The sequence below is a fragment of the Mandrillus leucophaeus genome, unplaced genomic scaffold (genome assembly GCF_000951045.1).
Source record: "Mandrillus leucophaeus isolate KB7577 unplaced genomic scaffold, Mleu.le_1.0 Scaffold27, whole genome shotgun sequence".
In the NCBI taxonomy this organism is placed as follows: domain Eukaryota; kingdom Metazoa; phylum Chordata; class Mammalia; order Primates; family Cercopithecidae; genus Mandrillus; species Mandrillus leucophaeus.
In genome coordinates, this window is record NW_012102809.1 from 5,471,419 (window position 1) to 5,486,866 (window position 15,448).

The 15,448-nt window shown below is 43.8% G+C and overlaps 1 protein-coding gene across 1 annotated transcript in view; it reads right to left on the minus strand.

The window, feature by feature from the left end:
- Positions 1–15,448, minus strand: part of LYRM4 (LYR motif containing 4) — a 216,047-nt gene that overhangs the window by 782 nt on the left and 199,817 nt on the right. The gene's annotated exons all lie outside the window — the stretch shown is intronic.

Genomic DNA, 15,448 nt, shown 5'->3' on the forward strand with positions numbered 1-15,448 from the left:
TTTTCATGAGCTTTTTGAAGACCCATTGTATACTTACACTGTTCCACGTGGAAAAGCTTCCATACCAAATGCCGTAAGGCAGCGTCGCAAACATTTTGTTCTAAGGATTTCTTTTCACTCTTCAATGTTGTTAAGGATCCCAAGACCATCAGTTTATTTGGGTTATATCTACTAATGTGTACTCTGTTAGAAATTAAAACTCAGATATTGTAAAGATATTAATTTGTTAAAAAACAAAAGTAATAAACATCTACATGTTAACATTAAAAAACTAGTCAGTCGGTTCATATCTAATGAGTACTTACGATATCCAAAGCTTTATATTTTCCACAATACATATATCATCAGCTACACTATACACACACACGTATATATACATATATATACACACGTATATACATATATACACACACACACATATACACACACATATATACACATATACACACACACACACACACACACATATATATGGGGTTTTTTTGGAGGGGTTTTTTTTGTTTGTTTTATTTTGAGACAGAGTCTTGCTCTGTCACCAGGCTGGAGTGTGGTGGCATGATCTCAGCTCACTGCAACCTCCACCTCCCGGGTTCAAGCAACCCTTTGCCTTAGCCTCCCAAGTAGCTGGGACTACAGGCACGCGCCACCATGCCTGGCTAATTTTTTGTATTTTAGTAGAGACAGGATTTCGCCATGTTGGCCAGGCTCGTCTCCATCTCCTGACCTCATGATCTGCCCGCCTCGGGCTCCCAAAGTGCTGGGATTACAGGTGTGAGCCACAGTGCCCGGCCTACACTATGTATTTTATGTATTTATTTGTATATTGTTTGTCTCCCTTTCCCAGACAATAGAATATGAACTCCCCAAAGGGAAGGATTTGTATCTGTTTTATTTACTGCTATGCCCCCAGCACCTAAAAGCCTGTCACACAGCCAGCATGCAGTAACTATGAGTTGAGTTAATGAATGGAAGCGCCGTGCTGATATATCATCACAGCAAACAATTAGTGTGCACCAACACATGCTAGGCTTAGCAATTTGCATGAGTTTTCCTGTTTCAATGTTCATAACGGAGCAACACTACGACGCAGGCTCTAACATTATCCCATTTTACAGATGAGGAAACTGCAGCTTGGAAAGGCCATGTAACTTGCAGAAACAGTGGCATTGGGGTTTAATCCCAGGTGTTCTGTCTTCTAGGTCTTTAGTTCAGACCAAGCCTCCAAAGCCACACTCTAGGAAAGTTACAAAGACCAATTAGATACAGTCCCTATTTTGCAAGCAGAATATGCTAGTTGGAGATAAAATCTGAAAGTAAGTCAGAACCAACCAGGGCACTAATGGTATAAAGTGTGATGGAGGGTGCAGGAGTGAAAATGGGCGGGCAGAAAAAGATAAACAGCAAGATGTTTAATAACAGTATTATTGCTAGATGGTGAAAGTATAAATGTTTGATGTCTTTATTTCCTACTTTAGCTTATGTTTTCTAATTTTTCCATAATAAACAAGTATTGTTTGTAATAAGTATTGTAATTATTACAAGTATTATCATATAGAAAAAATATATTTATCTTAAGAAATTTTCTCTTGAAAATTTAAAACAGGCTGGGCGCAGCGGCTTGCACCTGTAATCCCAGCACTTTGAGAGGCTGAGAGGGGAGGATTGCTGGAGGCCAGCAGTTCAGAACTAACCTGGTCAGCATAGGGATACACAATCTACACCAAAGGAAAAAGAAATTACCTGGGCATGGTGGGGCATGCCTGTAGTCCCAGCTACTTGGGATGTTGAGGTGGAGGATTGTTTGAGCCCAGGAATTCAAGGCTGCAGTGAGCCATGATCGCACCACTGCACTCCAGCCTGGGTGACAGAGCAAAACTCTGTTTCATATATATATATGTCTCAAAAAAAAAAAAGAAAAGAAAAAGAAAAAGAAAAAAAAAGGTTTAAAATACATTTCCGGTTGGGCACGGTGGCTCATGCCTGTAATCCCAGCACTTTAAGAGGCTGAGGTGGGCGGATGACGAGGTCAGTAGATCAAACTAGCCTGGCCAACAAGGTGAAACCCTGTCTCTACTAACAATACAAAATTTAGCTGGGCATGGTAGCAGGCACCTGTAATCCCAGCTACTCGGGAAGCTGAGGCAGGAGAATGATTTGAACCCAGGAGGCAGAGGTTGCAGTGAGCTGAGATCTTGCCATTGCATTCCAGCCTGGGTGACAGGGTAAGAATCTGTCTCAAAAAAATAAAATAAAAAGTTTCTGAGGTAAGTGTCTAAGATAAGCTTCTTTCCTATCTTTCCATTTTCCCTCCCTCAAAGTGAACTCTATTACTAGTTTTTGGATAACCTTTCAATGACAGTCTGTGCATAAAAGTCACATACAATTACAGCTATTTAAAAAAATTTTTTATACCACACTAAATTCAACTTTAACCCAAGGGCTGGCTACTTAGGAAGAAAATGTATCTTAGGTTACTTTTCAGCCACCTCCAGCAAGCAGGGCTAGGACTCTGGTGAGGTGAGCAAGGCACTTGGCTTGGGCATCAAATTTAAGGGAGTGCCAGAAAACTCAGCACTCATGATAAATTATATATGTGTGTGTATATATATATGTATGTGTATATATGTGTGTGTGTATATATGTATGTGTATATACATGTGCGAATATGTGTGTGTGTATATATGTATGTATATATATGTGTGTATACATATACACACACATATATACATGTGAGACAGAGTTTTGCTCTGTCACCCAGGCTGGAGTGCAGTGGCACGATCTTGGCTCACTGCAACCTCTGCCTCCCAGGCTCACACGATTCTCTTGCCTTAGCCTCCCTCGTAGCTGGGATTATAGGCATGCACCACCATACCCAGCTAATTTTTTTGTGTGTATTTTTAGTGGAGATGGGTTTCGCCATGTTGGTCAGGCTGGTCTCGAACTCCTGACTGCAAGTGATCTGCCCACCTCGGTCTCCCAAAGTGCTGGGATTACAGGTGTGAGCCACCGCACCCAGCTCATTAGCTGTTCTTCCTGATCCTCTCCCTCCTCCCCACTCCCCACCTTCTGTCAAGCCCCAGCATGTGTTTTTCCCCACCACGTGTCCATGTGTTCTCATCACTTAGCTCCCACCTATAAGTGAGAACACGAAGTATTTGGTTTTCTGTTCCCGTTAATTTAGTAAGAATAATGACCTTCAGCTCCATCCATGTATTTGCAAAGGACATAATCTTGTTCCTTTTTATGGCTGCATAGTATTCCACGGTGTATATGTACCACATTTTCTTTATCCAGTCTGTCATTGACGGGCATTTAGGTTGATTCCATGTCTTTGCTATTGTGAATAGTGTTGCAATGAGCATATGTGTGCCTGTGTCTTTATGATAGAATGATTTACATTCCTTTGGGTATATATCCAGTAATGAGATTGCTGGGTTGAATGGTATTTGTGTCTCTAGGTCTTTGAGGAATAGCCACACTGCCTTTAACAATGGTTAAAGTAATTTACACTCTCAACAACAGTGTAAAAGGCTACATTTTCTCCACAAACTTGTCAGCATCTGTTGCTTTTTGACTTTTTAATAATAGGCATTCTGACTGGTGTGAGATGGTATCTCATTGTGGTTCTGATTTGCATTTCTCAATCAAAGTTGTTTTTTTGTTTTTTTTAGATGTAGTTTCACTCGTTGCCCAGGCTGGAGTGCAGTGGCGCGATCTCGGCTCACTGCAACCTCCGCCTCCCGAGTTCAAGCAATTCTCCTGCCTCAGTCTCCTGAGTAGGTTGGACTGCAGGCATGTGCCAACACGCCTGACTAATTATTTTTGTATTTTTAGTCGAGATGAGTTTTCACCATTTTGGCCAGGCTGGTTTGAACTCCTAACCTCAGGTGATTCACCTGCCTCAGGCTCCCAAAATGCTGGGATTACAGGCCTGAGCCACCGTGCCCTCATCAAAGTTTTAAACAAAGATAAGACCAGGTTTTTGTTTGTTTGTTTGTTTGTTTTTAAAAGCAGATCCAGACTCTACAGAGCCTGAAGCTTTTCTGGTTGTAGGTGATCAGGGAGTGGCAGGGGATGAAGACTTCTTTTAGAAAAAGTTCACACAATTTCCAGTAAAAATTAGATGGAAGAAGTATTTATTTAGAATAAAAAAATAACAAAGTTTTAACATTTAAAGACTGACATATACCACAAACATCACAAAACGTATTAAACATAATTTTTAAATTAATTGCATGACATGTCTCTATGCTACATTTTCCTTTACATTTTTGTAGAAAAATTTTGGAAGACCTTTATGAAGTCTCCTTTGTATGTCAGTTGTTAAAAAATGTAGTATGGGGCCAGACATGGTGGCTCACACCTGTAATCCCAGCACTTTGGGAGGCCGAGGCAGGCAGCAGGCCAATCACTTGAGGCCAGAGTTCGAGACCAGCCTAGCCAACATCTCTACTTAAAATACAAAAATGTAGTCAGGCATGGTGGCACATGCCTGTAACCCCAGTTACTCGGGAGGCTGTGGCACAAGAATCATTTGAACCCGGAAAGTGGAGGTTACAGTGAGCTGAGATAGTGCTACTGTGCTCCAGCCTGGATGACACAGCAAGACTGTTAAAAAAAAAACCCATATATATTTTTTTCCTATACTATATATATATATTCTCTACTATATATCCTACAATCTATATAGTATATATATTTTATATCTAGTATATATAATATATTATCTCATATATATATATAGGAATGTGCCAACAAGCACAGAAATCTGATACATTCCACTTCGCATGATCACCATAAAATAAAATGTGACTCTCTATGTGAGCCTCTCTAGAAAGCATCTTAAGGCACAACAGCTGGATTCATCAGAATGTCAGCAAGAGGGAGTGTTGGCAAGAGACCTAATCACAGAAATGACATCCCACAGCTATTCAGTAGGCAGGGGGCTCTAGGCCCCGCCACACTCAGGGGAGTGGGTAACATGGAAGTGAACATCCGGAAGTGGGGTTCTTCTGCGACTGGCTGGCCTTATACCTTCCTGTCATGCTGCTAGCTGGGGGCACAAGGGGTCACAGAAGCCTCCTGGAAGCCATTCTGACACGATTCCGACATCCATCAATGCCTCAGCTAGACACACAGTGACTGCAAGCCACCTCTATGTACACCATTAAACTCATCTGTCCTTTGTTTGTCCTTAATTCACCTGCCCCCCATCTAGATCCTCAACATGCCACTGGCCACTTCAACACCATCTTATACAAATGGCCTTAACTGAATACAGTTAAAATACCTTACTTTTGCAAATTCTACAAAACCGTGGTTATGTAAATACATAGAAAAGAGGTCAAAGAGCACTGAAGCTTCAGTAGTTTCACCATAAATTGGCCTCTGAGTGGAAGCCATTATTACTAAGTTGGTCCAGAAAAATGGCAAAAAGGTGGTAAAATTTGTAAATTGTCTGTGACTAGCTAATTTTGATAATGAGGTGGGGAGAGAAGCACAGGTACTTTTTTTTTTTTTTTGGAGTTTGGAAGAAGTTTATTCCAGTCCTCATGGATGGCTTTGAGGGGTTCAAGACTTCAGTGGAAGAAGTCGATGCAGATGTGGTAGGAACAGCAGCAGGAGAACTAGAATTCCGAGTATAGCCTGAAGCTGTGACTGAATTGCTGCAATTTCATAACAAAACTTGAACAAGTGAGGAGTTGCTTTTCTTTTTTTTTTTTTTTTAAATATACTTTAAGTTCTAGGGTACATGTGCACAACATGCAGATTTGTTATATAGGTGTATATGGAGAAGCACAAGTACTTTTAAGGGAAGCGATTTGGAGGAGTTTTCTCTAAGGCATTGGCTTTTATATACAAGGTGATGGTGGTGGTGGTGGTGATGGTGGTCATAATGGTGATACTGTTTTACTGCGGAGTGCTGATATAGTTTGTACGTTGTCCCTGCTAAATCTCACGCTGAATTGTAATCCCTAATGTTGGAGGTGGGTCTTGGTGAGAGGCGATTGGATTATGGGGGCAGATTTCTCATAACTGTTTTAGCGCTCTTCCTTTGGTGCTGTCCTCACAATAGGGAGCGAGTTCTCGCAAGATCTGGGTGTTTAAAAGTACATGGCGTCTCCCCCAACCCTTGCTCCCTCTCTTGCCTGTGACCTGCTGGCTCCCCGTTCACCTTCTGCTGTGACTGCAGGCTTCCTGAGGCCTCCCCAGAAGCCAAGCAGATGCCAGTGCCACGCTTCCTGTGCAGCCTGCAGAGCTGTGATCCAAATCAACCTCTTTTCTTTATCAATTATCCAGTCTCAGATATTTATAGCAGTGGAAGAACAGCGTAAGAAAAGCACTTTGCTCAAACAAAATCTTAGGGAATCTGCACATGCAAAACAAGTAAAAGTATGGCTCTCAGCTAAATTTGGAGCAGAAGGCCTGGAGCTCACATTAGCCCAAGGGGTTCCTGGGGAAGCTCTGCAGAAAACGCTGTATTAAGGGGCTAGAGGAGAGGAGGACGGACACATGGTCAGTGTCAGATTATGTTGGGGTGAGGAGTTCGGAACATACTTGGTAGGTGGATATAGTTGGCATCAAAGATTTCTCTATCAGAGCTGCACCAGAGGACTGGAGGTGGGTCACACTAGGCAGGCAACAGCGATCTGGAAAAGGAAGGAGTGGACAGGAAGACATAATAATGAAAGGAAGAATGGGCACAGAAATAAGACCAAGTGGCCAAAGGTAGCGAATGAGAGGACAGAAGTCAAATGCTGTAATGAATCCCGTAAGAACAATGTTGAGTGCTACATTGCTTTAAAAAAATTCTTATTATGTTTTAAATTGTGGCAAAACATACATAACATAACATTTATTTACAACTGCTTTTTAAATTTTGCTGTTTTACAAAATAGAAAGATATTTGCACTAGATAAAGAATTCAATCTGCAATGAAAAGTAAGTTTCCCTCCCACTTCATATACCTTAGCTCCTCAGAGGCACCCCCTGCTAACTGGGTTTATGTGTTATTTTTGAAACAGGTTTCTCAGAAAAAACCTGTCACCCAGGCTGGAGTGCAGTGGTGCGATCATGGCTCACTGCAGCCTCATCCTCCTGGGCTGAGGTAATCCTGTCACCTCAGCTTCCTTAGTAGCTGGAACTATAGGTGTGCATCACCACGCCCAGCTAATTTTTCTGTTTTTATTGTAGAGACAGGGTTTCACCATGTTGCCCAGGCTGGTCTCAAACTCCTGGGCTCAAGTGATCCACCCGTCTTGGCCTCCCAAAGTGCTGAGATTACAGGTGCGAGCCACTGCTCCCAGCTATTTTTTTCCCCACATAACTATTCTGTACTTTGTTGGTTTTGTTTGTTTCCCTTTGAACTAACCAGCCAGAGTAACTTGCATGTGACCGGAAGGAAGGTAGACAGGGAGAAAATAGCCAGGCCCTAGAGTTAGACCTTGAGCCAAATCCTGGCTCTGTTACCAATTCACTGATAGCCTTGGGTACATTTCTTGAGCTCTTGGAGGCTCAATGTATTCTTTCTTTCAAAATTATTATTATAATGTCTTCCTGTTTGGACACTCTGGGCTGCAAGGAGCAGTCAACTCAACTCCAGCTGGCTGAAACCTAAGGTTGTGTTTTTCATCCCACACAATAGGAGGTTTAGCCACAGTGCATCTTTGCTGTCAACGGGGTTGAGATGGTATCACCACCCAAGGAGGGGTGCTTGGGAACAGGGGTGTAGAACTTTCGGTTGTCACAATTCCAAGGGCTGCTAGCAGCATTCTGAGGGTGGGATCATGGACGTTGGAGATCTTAGAATGTTTGTAGCAGCCCACCACATCAAGGAACTGCTCTGCTGAAAATGCCGATAGCCGGCTCATTGAGAAGCATTGATCCAGCCATTCAATCACATGACCACGCCAAGGACCTCCGTTCTTCTCGCTTCCATTTCTCATGCTCATGGCTTCACCTCTGACGGCAGCAGGGTGGCTGCGACCATTCAGGGTGATGCAACAATGTCCAGGGAACAAGAGAGGCTGTATCTTTCACTTTCTCCTGAGAAAAAAGGAACCTTCCCTCCGGAGACTCCTCGAAGGCTCCCGCTACCACATCTTACTTGCTCCTTCCTGAACTCGTCCTAGGCTGGTTGTAGGTCACGCGGACATCATTCTGGAGCAGGGTGGGGTCAGCTTCCCCTGAGCCAGGGGCTTTGTGTGGGACAATGGGGATACCCGTTAGGGCAGGTCAGCCACGCTGCCTGCCCCACCACCTCACTAGGTTCCTATGAGGATTACAGAAGATATGGTCTCTGTCATACAGTGAGAACGCAGAGTTCTTCCCTCAAAGAAAACTGTCAAACGCGGTCATTTCCCTAACCCTTTAGTTCCACCTCCCATAGAAAAACGGGCAGGCTCTGTGGACAGGGAAGCTGAGAAGGCGAACGAAGGGCATTCCTCCCAGAAGCTGAAAGAGGCTGGGGACAGGACCTGCTCCTGGTGATGATGTGGAAGTTGGAGGTCGCCGTCAGTCCTGGACTCCCAACGGTTTTTTCTGTTCATCAGTTAGAATCCTGTCACATGTATCAAGAGCTGACATTTTCACATACTTGTGTTTATCATGATGCATATTTACAGTCATTCAAAATTAAATTTTAGAAAACTATGAAATACAAGTGAAATGACTTAAAAGGGGTGTAAGATCTATATGAGCATAAAAACTTGACACTAAAACTTGAAGAATTAATAGAAAGAAAGTCAACTACCTTCTAGTGGTCCCTTTAGAATGTAAAGGGTTTTTTATCTTTAATTTTTATTTGGTGGAAATATTCTAAGAATTTTATTACTAAAAACAGCATGTAAAATCAATGATTACACAACAAACGGAATCATATAAATAGAAGCAAAACTGAGTTAAAACTGATTCTTCAGAAGCAGAATCCATTTAGGGTTCTTATTCTAAAATATGAAGGACGGTTCTTCAACTTTCTTCAGTAACCTTAACAAATTTGTATCGCTTGTACATTAACAATAATTGCAGAATTTAAAGTTTACATTATTGTTACTTTTAGAAACATTTTGGGTTTCATCCTCAGGCCAGTCAGTTCCGACCTACAAGTTACACTGAGACAAGATTATGCAAATCATGTTAAAGTCTTAATCAAGTAAGCATAAGTAAAGCACATTGACATGGAGAAGCCAAAGAGAGTAAGAATTTTAAAAACACATAAAAAGCCTCAAATCTTTCCTATTTACTCCTCATCCCCTTGGTTGTAAGAAGGTGGGATGGCCCCTTTTAACTGGGTACTTTTTTTTTTTTTTTCCAAATCAAAAGCAACATGACCTGTCTCAAGTGGAATTCCAGAGAGGGCTGCAATGGGGCTCAGACGGTGGACTTTGCCAGTGCCCTTCAGCTCAGTTCCTGGCTCAGCAGTTTGCTGCCTGGGTAACAAGAGCTGTTCATTTAACCTCTCTCAACCTCCAAGACCTGTTGTTGGGTATAATCATCATCCTCATCCCATAGGGCTGTGTGAGGATGACGAATGATGTAAGCAGTGTTTAGTACACGGTGACCAGTAGGTGTCAGCTGTACTAGATGTCATTCTAGTACTGGCTCTTCTGGATTGGCTAAATGGCTTTGGTCAAACACATTATTTAAATCTCTCTGGCTTTATTTTCTGAGCCCTTCCGGTTCCTCAATTCTATTAGAAGGCACTCATATGAGAAAACAAATGATCCAGGCAAGCAGGGTCATGTTTTTTTTTTCAAATTCATTGCAAGTTTATTCCCTTGCCATATTTCAGTTTCCGTTGATAAATGGGGCCTAAGGTGCTATAGAACTTGATCCCCTCAAGTTATAAGGCATTTTTCTTGAAAGTTTCCACTGCTGCAGTTAAGCCCCTGAAAAATCACTGTGGCTTTAGCTTAAGCAAGCTAATCTCTTTCAAAAAGCCAAAGAAGAGTTAGGAAAGTTATTTCTAAAATGCTTTTGCTCTTTTGAAATACTTAAAGTTTTTAAATATTAAAAAAATACTTTGGCATATTATATATAGTGTAGGAGATGAAAAGCTTTTCCTCTACCTTTTTAGGTTCTATGGCTGGGCCTGAGAATTAAACTGACAAAGGCAGCTAAGCAGGAGAAAAGCATACAAATTTTACTTAATCCGAATATTTCTATGTGTACACAGCGCCCTTCCTATGTAAGAAATAGAAGCCCAAAGAAGTGGATAGGTCTGAGAGTTTACACATCCTTTTAATAAAGAATGGTAAATTGTGGAGATGTAATAAAACAAAGGAAAAAGGGGTTTGAGCTGGGGTCAGTAAACTGTCAGAAAGTAACTAGGAAATATATGGAGGGAACTAATGAAAGATAAAGGTTAATTTAGTAGGTTTGTTTGCACAGATTCATCTCTGCATTGACTTCCCATCTCTAATGATAAGAATACTCTCCTCTTGTTGGTGAACGAAGGCATCTTTCCTATAGAATATTTACGTCCTGCTTTTAGGTAGGAAGGGGAAGTTTGAGAGGTCTTCCAGCATCTTCTCAATTGCTTCCAGCTCAAAATAATCAACATGCTAAAATGGCATATTTTGAGGTCACATGTTCTGATTCCCTTCAATTCCCTATCTGAAACTTCACAAGAAGCACCACATGTTAAAAGCTGACTTGGTGGATGTGAAGAGAAAAAATTGAATCAGTAGCTGAGTGGTAAGAGATTTGCAAAAGGAGAAAAGAAGATGGATTAGAACAAGAATAAACAAACAGAACAGCAACAACATCTAAACATACTTCTCATTATACCATTAAACCAGCCTCCCAATCCTGGGAATAGGCCAGTCCAATCAAATGGTTGAGCCTCATTGATCTGATAGAGTGTTAACTTCCGGTTTTTAAAGGTATGAATTGGACACCACTTATCCTATCTGATTCACACAGAAGCAGAATTTTTCACCAATGACTGTGCAAGCTCCTCCTTGTTGGGCAGTCAGTGTATCCAGGGCACAACTATTTTGGAGTATGATAGTCACTAAACTATTCATTTCTGACTGGAATACTTCCAGTGTTTGCACAGTAGTATTGAACTCTGGTTCTATTACCACGGGAAGATTTAGGATCACCTTTTCCAAACCATAAATTCTAAAACTTGGAAATGAGGTCCTCAACATTGAAAAGAACTTGGAGTGAGGATATAGTGGGTCTTCTATGACATCTCATCTGGCATGTTTATGTGGCACTACTATATGGGTGAAGGAGTCCGAGTTGGTGATGTGGCTAGCATTCAAGATAGAGTACATTGTGATGGAAAGTCCCAAATATCTGAGTCCACACTGTCCTGAAAACCCTTTACATGCCTTGTTGCCACATAAAATAAAAAGAGAGAAAAAGACCAGTGCTGTTCACGGTCAAAGTCAGAGTGGAATCTGCAATTCTCCAGATCTAATGTGTTTCACGACCCTTGTCATTGGTCATACTGGGATCTGCACACCTCCATGTGCCCCTGGAAGAGCAGAACTGGTTGCCATCTATCTAATACAGGAGGCCTACAATCTGGGTCTGGAAGTTCTAAGGCCTGGTTTTGTTACTTGGCCAAGTTATTCCAGGTTTTCGGTCTACTCATTCATAATTTTTGGCGTCGAGCATCTGAACTGGGGAGCACCTGAACTATCTCTGGTTGTGCAAGTGTGGCCTGGGAAACAGCTGAAACATTTGGTAATTTGGCAAAGATTTGTGCTTAAAAGGCAGTGCGGGAACCACTTATGACTTCCATGAGGGGTTTGAGAATGCTACCTATGGCATCTGACTACAGGGTTTGAGTGTAACACTGCCTGGTGTATCACCGAGAAAGGGTCCAGGACCATTTCTGTTTTCAATGCAAAGGGGAAAATTCCTTTCCAATGACTTCACCTGAATTGTTTGACATTTCCCAGCCCAGACCCCAAACCTGGTGATCAGATGATCCCAGCCCCAGCCTTCAAACCACTGCAAATAGAGAAGAGACAAGCTATTCCTGAGAGAGCCCTGCCCAATCTACAGATTAATAAAGAGAATAAATTTGTTATTTTTAAAAACAGCCCTGTTTGGGGTGGTTTGTTATACAGCAATAGGTAACATGAACAAACGGTAAAGCTTGGAGCCTCTGAATGCCTGGAGTAAATCTTTTAGCAGTGGAGGCACATGATGTTTGAAGTAGGACTGAACACACTTCAGTGGGGGTAGACTGCACAGTCTAAATTTCAAGAAGTTATTTTGCATGTTACATCATTTAACTATTAACTTCAGGGCTTTGCATCTCAGAGTAGAGAAGAACTGGGCCCTGTCCCCAGGAGAAAGCTTAGGGGACAGTGAGCTTGGGAGAGCAGTCCATCCCCACCCCACACTGTGCCAGAGTGGAGGAGTGGTGTGGGAGCCAGAGATCACCCATTGTTTCTGTACCTTTTGGGAGGCAAGGGGGAGGATCCCAAAGTCCTCATGGGCCCCAAGGTGGGTGCACACCGTTTCTGCTTCTGAAGTCCTTCTTTGGCTTCTGAGAACAACCCTCTCCCATTCCCTCCAACACTTCTGGCTGTTCATTCTCTATCCCCTTTGCAGGCTCCTCCTCCTCCTCCTGATCTGGGAACATCAGGGCTGCTTAAAGCTCAGTCCTGGAGCCTCGTCCCTTCTCAGCTATAGACCTACTGTGGTATGATAAAAATACACGTTTGGTCTTTGTCCTTGGTTCCTGCAATAGAAAGGCTAAAACTCTTGGAATTTTCTGATAGGACATTTGTTATTATTTCCATTGTTAGTGTTATTTTGTTGTAACATAATTGTTTCTTATAAAGAGACCCTTTTGATCACACCTGAATGTATGCTAATGAGATGACTTAGAGTGGGCTCCCCAGAGAGCCTCCAGATGGGCTGGGTACCAGAAACACCAAGTCATTAGAGGACTGGAACTTTTAACTCCACCCACTGACCTCCAGAAAGGGGCAAGAGCTGGAGACTGAGCTCCAGAGGTCTTGAAGAGCAAGGCTGGTGGGGCTTCTGGGTGGGGAGCATGTGGAGACCCTGGAGGCTGGTGCACCCAGAGGGGTCCTGGAAGTCCCATGCCCATCTCACACTCTGTCTTCTATCTCTTCCCTTTGCCACTTCCTGAGTTTTCTTCTTTACAATAAACTTGTGAACTCAAGCAGAGTCTTTTCCTGAGTTCCACGAGACATCTGGAAGCTGGAGACGGGTTGTGGGAACACTAACTGGTAGCTGGCAGGGCAGAAATGCAGGCAGCCTGGGCACCCATTTGCAAGTGGCTTCTGCAGTGGGGGCAGTGTTGTGGGACTGAGCCTCTAAACTGTGGAGACAGACAGTAGCTCCAGGTAGATGATGTCAGAATTGAATTGTTGGACACCCTGTTGGAGAACGGGTGTTAGATACCACTTGGTGTTGGAAAGAACCAGAGAAGTTCAACCTGGTCAAAACAGAATTCATGACCTTGCCCTCCCTCTATTCCTCTTCTGGGGATCCCTGCCCCAGTGACTGCTACTGTCTCTACCCAACAGCTCAAGTCCAAATCCTGAGGCACCTCCCTCCCCCTACCTCCCCCCACCTCCCCCCACTTGGGGCCATAAGTGTGCTACCTTGGTTTTCACTCCTAAATAGCTCTCAGATCTGTCCACCCCACAACAGCCATCTCTTAAGTATGATCACCCTTCACTGCAACAATGGCAACAGTCTCCTACGGGGCTCACTCCATTGTTTCTGTCCCCAGTAATTTGCTCGTTGTCCTGTATCCACAATGATCTTTTCAAAATTTAAATCTGGTTAGTCACATTCATGACTCAAAACCTTTTGAGTGCCTCTCACTGCTCAAGGTTGAGTGGCTGTCCCCTCCCATCCTCAGCTCTGCCAGCTCCTCCCGGCTCTCTGCCTTCAGGCCATCCTGGGCTTCTTCCAGTCCAGCCCCCTGACACTCCCTCCAACACAGAGCCTCTGCGTGGCCCAGCGTGTTCTGCCTGCAGTCCGAGCTGTTCCTTCCACCTCCCCTTCCTCACAGGCCTCCCTGGCCTCCTGACCAGGTCAGATCCCGCCTTCTCAGCATCGGCCAGAGGGGCTGAGTTTGTATAGTGTTGGCCCCTTCAATGCACTGAGAGCTCCCCGGGGGTGGGACCTCTAGCATTTCCACCGCACAGAGGAGGGTGGGCTGGGGCTGGGACCAGTGCACCTGCATGACCCTAAGAGTGACGCCTCCTTAAATTCTATGCCCCAGCACCTCCCTCACCTTCTTCCTGTCCTGGAGCGAACATGTGCCCCAATGAGGGTTGTAGCCCAAAGGGTCACCACCACCTCAAAATCTCCTTTAAGTCTTATTTTATCTTTAAAATAGCTTGTGAATTTTGTATTCAAGTCCACGATATAGCAATGTTTGTTTAAGTGTAAAAGCAATATCCTTCTCCAAATCAGAGCTGCTGCAGGAAGACAGGCTATGTGTGCCTGGGGCCTCTTGGCCACGCCCCAGGGCATGAGGTGCCACGCCCATGTCGAGACACAATCATGGAATTCCACACTGGTGTAAAACGACCAGCAAGAGTCCAGCAAAGGGACCGACAGGGCCCCCTTTACAGGACGCCACTCCCAGCCCAAGATTAGTAGTGATGGGGGAAATGTCTCCTCTAAGCTGCCTGGGTTCAAATCTCTTGAGAGCCACCCTGGGGAGCCTTGGTGATGAGAAACCTTTCTGCAGTGTTGTGTCCTATCTGTAGTCAGGAATTATGTGATTCCTATTTCATGGATGGGACATCCTGTAGCTACTCAATTAATCAATGTTAGCTCTTAACATGCTTCTCACCCTCCACTCACCATCTCTTTTACCTGCCCTCTGTTAACATGGCTAAAGTCCTGGCCCCTTTCAATTCTGCCAAACCATGACATGTTTTATTTATGAAGCCTCAATTAATTACGTTTCTTAATTAGTGGTTCTGTTTCTAGAATCCCCATCTTTCTATGTAAGTAACTGTAGACACATCCACATAGGTTTAAATACGGTCCCCAGAGCCCAGCATAAGCACCCCCTTGTTAGATATACTTCCAGACCCCAGCCCAAGCCACTGAATCACAAACGCTAGGGAGCTGGCAGCAGTGGGACGTGTCTGTAATGCCAGCTGCCTTAGAGGCTGAGGCGGGAGGACTGCTTGAGGCCGGGAATTTGAGACCAAACTGGGCAGCATAGCAAGACCCCTATCTCGAAAAAGTTAGAAAGAAGGAAACTCTGGAAGTCGGGCCCTGTGATGTGTCAACAAGCCCCCCAGTGATGTCTATGCATGCTGAAGTGAGAATCACTGACTTAGATGGCCCTCAGGGTGGCCTTAAAACTAAAACAAGAAAAACACCACTTTTAGAAGTTCCACCAACCCCCGGGTACCCCCACCCCTCCCCGGCCCCAGGTTCAGGCCTTGGCCCCTGGCAAGGCCGAACGGCAGGGCGGTGA